The following is a 6,000-nucleotide window of genomic DNA, read 5'->3' on the forward strand; positions in this document are numbered from 1 at the left end:
CCATCAACCTTAGCACACAAGAGGCTGCCTGCTAATTATGGTGAGCAAGCTGGAAGGGGAGCTGGAGACTCTGAGAGCCCAGACCATTCAGGCATGTAGCTGGCCACACCGATGAAATGGCCAGGGAAAAAAAGGGTGCAGGTATTTTCTCTAGGAGATCTTGCCCTGGTGTGGGCAAAGTTCTAAAGGGGGCACGGTATGTAATAGGGTGGCTTGTCCTATGGGCTGGAGACCCTGGGGCTTAGCGAACCCTGATTACAGAATGGACCCTGCTTGAGGGGAATCGGGCAATTCTTTATAAAGAAAAGAAGGTGGATCCAATAAAAGGGAGGAAGCCCAGGGAGGTGTAGCTATGCTGTTGGATATTGCAGGGAGAATAAAAAAGACTCCTGCAGGACCATGACACCAGGTAGCTTGGAAGGTGAATCCTGATGAACAGGAGGCTCCTGGAGGATGGGAAACCCTGACTGTATTTGGGACCAGACGTCAGAACCCCAGTGAGGTAAAGCTGGGAGATCACACCAGGATAGAAGATGAGCCCTGGAGGTGAGAGAAAACCCCCAGAGCTAAGTATGCACTTTTTATTTGTGTTGTTATAAGAGACTTTAGTTTGGGACTCTGGGTTGTTATAAACTGGTTCTGTTATTAAACAAGCCCCAAACCGGGGTATTTTTAACCAGACAGAGCCTCCTGTGAGTTCATAAAGGGCCCCAAAGTGAGGAAGAACAGAGGTAGGGAGCATGCAGAGACACCTCTGGCCAGGAGGGGGTGCTCACTATGCAGCAGTCCTATTACAGAGCTGTAAGGTAAGAAACTTCTCCTTGTGGTCTTGGTTCTTTCTGTGTTCAGACGCACAGGACTTTGTACATTCCTTGTAAATAACCAAGATGCCATCTAAGAAAATAGCAAGACTCCAACAATTTCTGCTTCCAACTGGAAAATCCCCAGGGCTCTGAACTTTGACTTAATAGGAATACAACTGGTGTAAGAAGAAGGATCCAGTTTCCAAGGAGAGAGATTGTCAACTGGTATTCCTGTTGAACCAAAATGGAACTAATAATGGAGGTGCTTGCAGAAATAAAAAATGGCCAACGGGATTTAAAACTTCACAAAGGAAACTTAAAGCAGCATCTGGAGCGCTCCCAGAAAGAGCTGATGGCTGCTGCCTTGCAGGCAGAGGACAAATCTTTGTTGGAGTGACACCAACTGCAAAGTTTCTAGGCAGGTTGGGAAGCCCAGCTGCAAGCCCTCAGGCTGGAATGCAAGACAGATCAAAGATGTGACTAGCAAACTGACTGCCATAGATCAGCAGTTTTCTCCTGAAATAGTGGAGACCGTGCAAGCTTTAGCCAGCATGGAACTTGCCAGCGTAGATGAACTGCAGCAAGGACTTAGCGAGCTGAAAATTCAGCTCCAGAAGGAAATCCAAGAATCACAGGTCACAGTGGAAAGCAGCTGCTTAGCTGAGGAATTGAGCTACGCAGGGGACTTGAATAAGACTGAATATTTACAACCGTTTTCTACCCCAGTTGTAACCCACAGTGGCCCAGACAGGAGAGGTCAGGCTGTTCCAGCCTAAATAATGCAAAAGCCTCACTATCTTTGAAGGAAAAACACCCTGGGAACATAGGTGCTGGAAGTAGGGGTGCTGGTGGTGCTTCTGCACCCCTGGCTTGAAGTGGTTTCCAGTATATACAGAGTTTACCGTTTGGTTCAATGACTCTCAGCACCCCCACTATGAAAAATGTTCCTGTATCCCTACCTGAGAGGCTCAGTTAGCTCAATTCAACATGATAGCTTCAAATGAATGGCTGGGAAGAAGGACAGAAAGGGAGTTTTCTGGCAGCCAGATTGGTGGCCCAGCTCCGGTGGTGCTACAGAACTTACCCCTAGGAAAGAGAATGAGTTATGCAGACCTGATACGAGCCCTTGACTTGCAATTTGGAGCTAGCCATCAATCTCAGCTGGCCAGCACGCAGCTAGGAGCTAGAAGAGGGAAAGAGGAAACCCCATCTGAACAGGAGAAGGACAAGAAGAAACTTGTGTTCCTGGCATACCCAGATACCCCAGAACCCTTCCAGAATAGGGTGGCAATCGACCAATTTATAGATGTTTGTCTGGACTTGTAGATCAAGATCAGCAAAAGGAGGCCAAAGGTACTTCAAGAAGCTGGGGGATTTTGCCACAGAAGTTGAATCTTTTCTTGCAGCAGAGTGTTGGAAGAGGAAACAGCTGCTCGTGAGGAAGATGGAAGCTGATCACCATGAGCCCTGTAAGTACAGCTCTGTGTCTAATATGCATAATAAAAGAGAGGATTCTAATTTAATTCATATTGAATTATAACAGAGTACAAATTTGATTTGTAAAACAAGGGAAATTGGCAGTATTGCAAAAATGTAAAGGAAACAGTTCAGTTAAATGCTGCTACTGTGACAAAACTGGGTAAGAAAGGATTGTTATAGGCAGGCCAAGACCGACTGCTGCAGGTGTCTAGAGAGATACTTTGAGAAATGGGGGAATGCCAAGCTGAAGGGGCAAAGGTATAAGGATCAGCCCTACTGTTTTGTTTAGATCCGTGCAGTTAAACAACAATAATGGGAGTTTGGCTATTGGGTATGTAATAGGACCTATGATATGTATAGGGATAGCTGACACAGGCTCAAACATAACAGTTTTTAGACCCGTCACACTAAAAAGGCTAGGGAATAGGGGATCCAGAACTGAATCACCTAATTCGTCTCAAATAGAGACTGTGACTGGGGCAAGGGCACCCATCTGAAAATATGGTTTTGGACCTCTGCAATTTGAGCAAGAAGTCTGTGTGGCTGAAATAGTGGATGAGCTAATAATTGGCTTGGATTTCAGTATGGCTAATAACTGTGTAATAAGTGTCAGGAAAGGTTCTTACATATTCTGTCTGTGGAAATTCCCTTTGGAGAAATGATCCAGGTGAGATAAATGGTTTGTAGTCAGTTGGTCTGCAGTGAATGAATTGCCCTGCCCTGGAGGCACAACCATTATAACAACTACATGCTGTGGTAGCTATCCAGCAAGGGAAAGATGGGGAGTGGGTAAAACCTGTTTTGATATGCAGGCTCTTTGATATGCAAGTGGGATCTTAAGGTACATCTGCACTGTGATTGATTAAAAAACCTGTGGTACTGAGTCTCAGAACCCAGGTCAGCTGACTTGGGCTTGCTGGGCTCTGGGTAGATGTTCAGGCTCAGGCTGGACTCTGGATCTGAGGACCTCTCACAAGGTCTCAGAGCCTGGGCTCCAGCCTGAGCTGGAACAGCTACCCTGCAGTTTTATAGCCCAGCAGCCTGAACCCTGGGAGCTTGAGTCAGGTGATCTAGGCCTGACCATGCTGCGGGTCTTTTATGGCAGTATACACATACTCTTAGCTGTTAAAGCTCTTGTGGATCTGAATCAGGAACCAATCTCTGTTCGTTTGCTGAATGTTTCTGACAGGCAGCACGTAAAGAAGGGAAACCATTTCAGCAGTCAGCAGAGTGTGATTTAGCATTTTCAGACTCTTGTGATTGATCCTGACTTGGCCTATCCATGTTTCAAAACACCTTTCCTATTGGACACAGATGCTAGTGCTTGCAGTTAGGTGGACAAAATTTCAGCTTGGCTGCCCCCTGGGAATCTGAGAATATAGCTGTGGAAGTTAAGGCGGGAAAAGTTGTCAGAGGTGAATCCCTCATTCAGACAGAATGGCAGACCAGCAAATTCTACAGAAACAATAGGGTTCCTCACGGGCTGAATGAAAAGAGCCTCTCCCTGATTGTTGAAGGCAAATCTCTGGAGGGACAAGCCCCAGATTCGGGTGTGAATAAAATTTTTGTATGTTGGTGATATGAAACTATTCTGACAGAAACACACTGTCCATAGGTAAATAATGAATCTTCTATCATTTTTAACTTAAATTATTTCTTTTCTTTCTGTTTGGGTTGGGTGGTTGGGGGCTCACTATTTTAGGCCTCATCAGGATAGTGAGTGTAGCTGAGGTGGGGAGTGTTGTTATGAGCTGGGTGAAACCTTGTTATGGATTAAGACCCCACTGAAATTGATAGGCAGGAACTCAGCTTTCAGTTAACACAACTGTATGCATAAGCCCCCCACCTACAACAAAAAGTGTGTGTGAACCCACCTAGGAGTGTTTGTCTGAATATTGCATTGGGTAGGGGTCATGTGGGTGAGGGTGTGTGAGAGAGAGCGTGCGCACGAAGACAGATCACACAGAAACTGAGAACAGACAAAAACAGCAAGAAAGCCAAGCAGGAGGCAGTAAGAACAGTGTGATGCTGGAAAAAGAGAGAGAACTTTTTGGCGAGGTGTTGACTTCAGAAGCTTGGGGGCTGTAAGCTAAGAAACTGCTACTTTTTTTCTTAGCCCCTTCAGTGTTCAGAGACGCAGGACTTTGTACATTCCTCATAAATAAAGAAGCTGGCATCGAAGAACATTCCAGTCTATAAATTTCTACTTCCAATTGAAATATCTCTAGGGCCCCGGACTTCGACTAGCCTCTTGGATCCAAAGGGGGCAATCGTATGTTACATGCTGCGTCAGTGGAGTGGACTGAACACAGGCCCAGGGACCAAGAGACCTGGGTCCTACTTGCAGCCGTGCCACTGATGCACTTTGTGACTTTAGGAAAGTTACATCCTCTCACTGCAGCTACTTCTGAAGCATGATATTGACTGACCTTTGAATAGGGCTTTGAGATCATCTGAATAGTAATTTGTTAAGTAAAATACAATTTTATGTCATCCATGGCTTTTCATGCAAGCTGGATCCCAAAGTAGTTAACAGTTGGGCAGCATGTAATATAGACAGTGCAAACATCGGTGGAGGCACGCTGTATTAGGGAGTGGAACCAACCATTCTGTCCATGATCAGAAACCCAGGGGAGAGAGAAATGAAGGTAAAGAGAAGGAAGAAAAGAAATATCTTAAATTGACAGGGAAGGGAATATATAATGTCAAAATAAAACCAAGGGCAGAAGGGGTTCATTTCTGATAGATAAAATGGATAAAGAGAACCAGTGCTACTATTTTTTATAAATTTAAGCAGCAGCCAATAGTCATGTGTCACTGTCTGTCAGGTTCCTTTTAATTAGAGGCTTAGATGTAAAGCTGTGTGTATGGGGGAAAAAATACAACACACAAAATTCAGAATACCCACAATTGGTGTTCCCGGTCATTTTGCAGCCCCAAAATTGTGTTTTTGTGAGATAAGCATGAAATGGCAGCATTCAAGTTTGAAACATGCGAAATTAACACTGATGTAACTGAGCACAGTCCTTGGAGTAGCTCTTTCATTTTTTTTTAACTATAAAAGACTCATAAGACAATCTGCCATTAATGATCAAAAGACTCGCTCAAAATGTTCAGTATTTTCTGGTTATAGTTACAACAAGTACTGATTACTTTAGGTTTGACAAATATTTGGACAAGGCCATTCATAAATTCCTATTAATGTCAATGAGTATCACACTTGTCTAATCATCCTATTTTTAACTAGACCTCAAATTATACTCCCTGTCTCTATGAAACAGACTCACGGACAATTCATATTGGATTATAACCATTTGCACAATATGCTAGTGGTAAATTGCTTACAGTGGGGAATACCTCCAGCACAATGTTTTTTAAAAAAACAAGACATCGAGTCTGAACATTTTTTTCAAACTAACTTTTTTTTCTTAATTTATAATAGATTTGCTTGCTTGCAAGAATACCACACTGAGAAATTTGGGGCAGCAAGGTGGAGATTTAGACTCTGTAAAAGTTATTGGATTTTTCTCCCATTATTTATGCTAAACGTTTTTGACGATTCAAGGGATTATATTTGTACACGGGGACTGGTTTGTTTTTGGCAGCCATCTAAGCAGGGCCGGCTCCAGCTTTTTTGCTACCCCAAGTGGCGAAGCGGAGAAAAGAAAAAAAAAAAAGATAAAACCACGATCGGCAGCACTTCGGCAGAAGCTCTACT

The sequence above is a fragment of the Gopherus flavomarginatus genome, chromosome 15, assembly GCF_025201925.1.
Source record: "Gopherus flavomarginatus isolate rGopFla2 chromosome 15, rGopFla2.mat.asm, whole genome shotgun sequence".
NCBI classification, from domain to species: domain Eukaryota; kingdom Metazoa; phylum Chordata; order Testudines; family Testudinidae; genus Gopherus; species Gopherus flavomarginatus.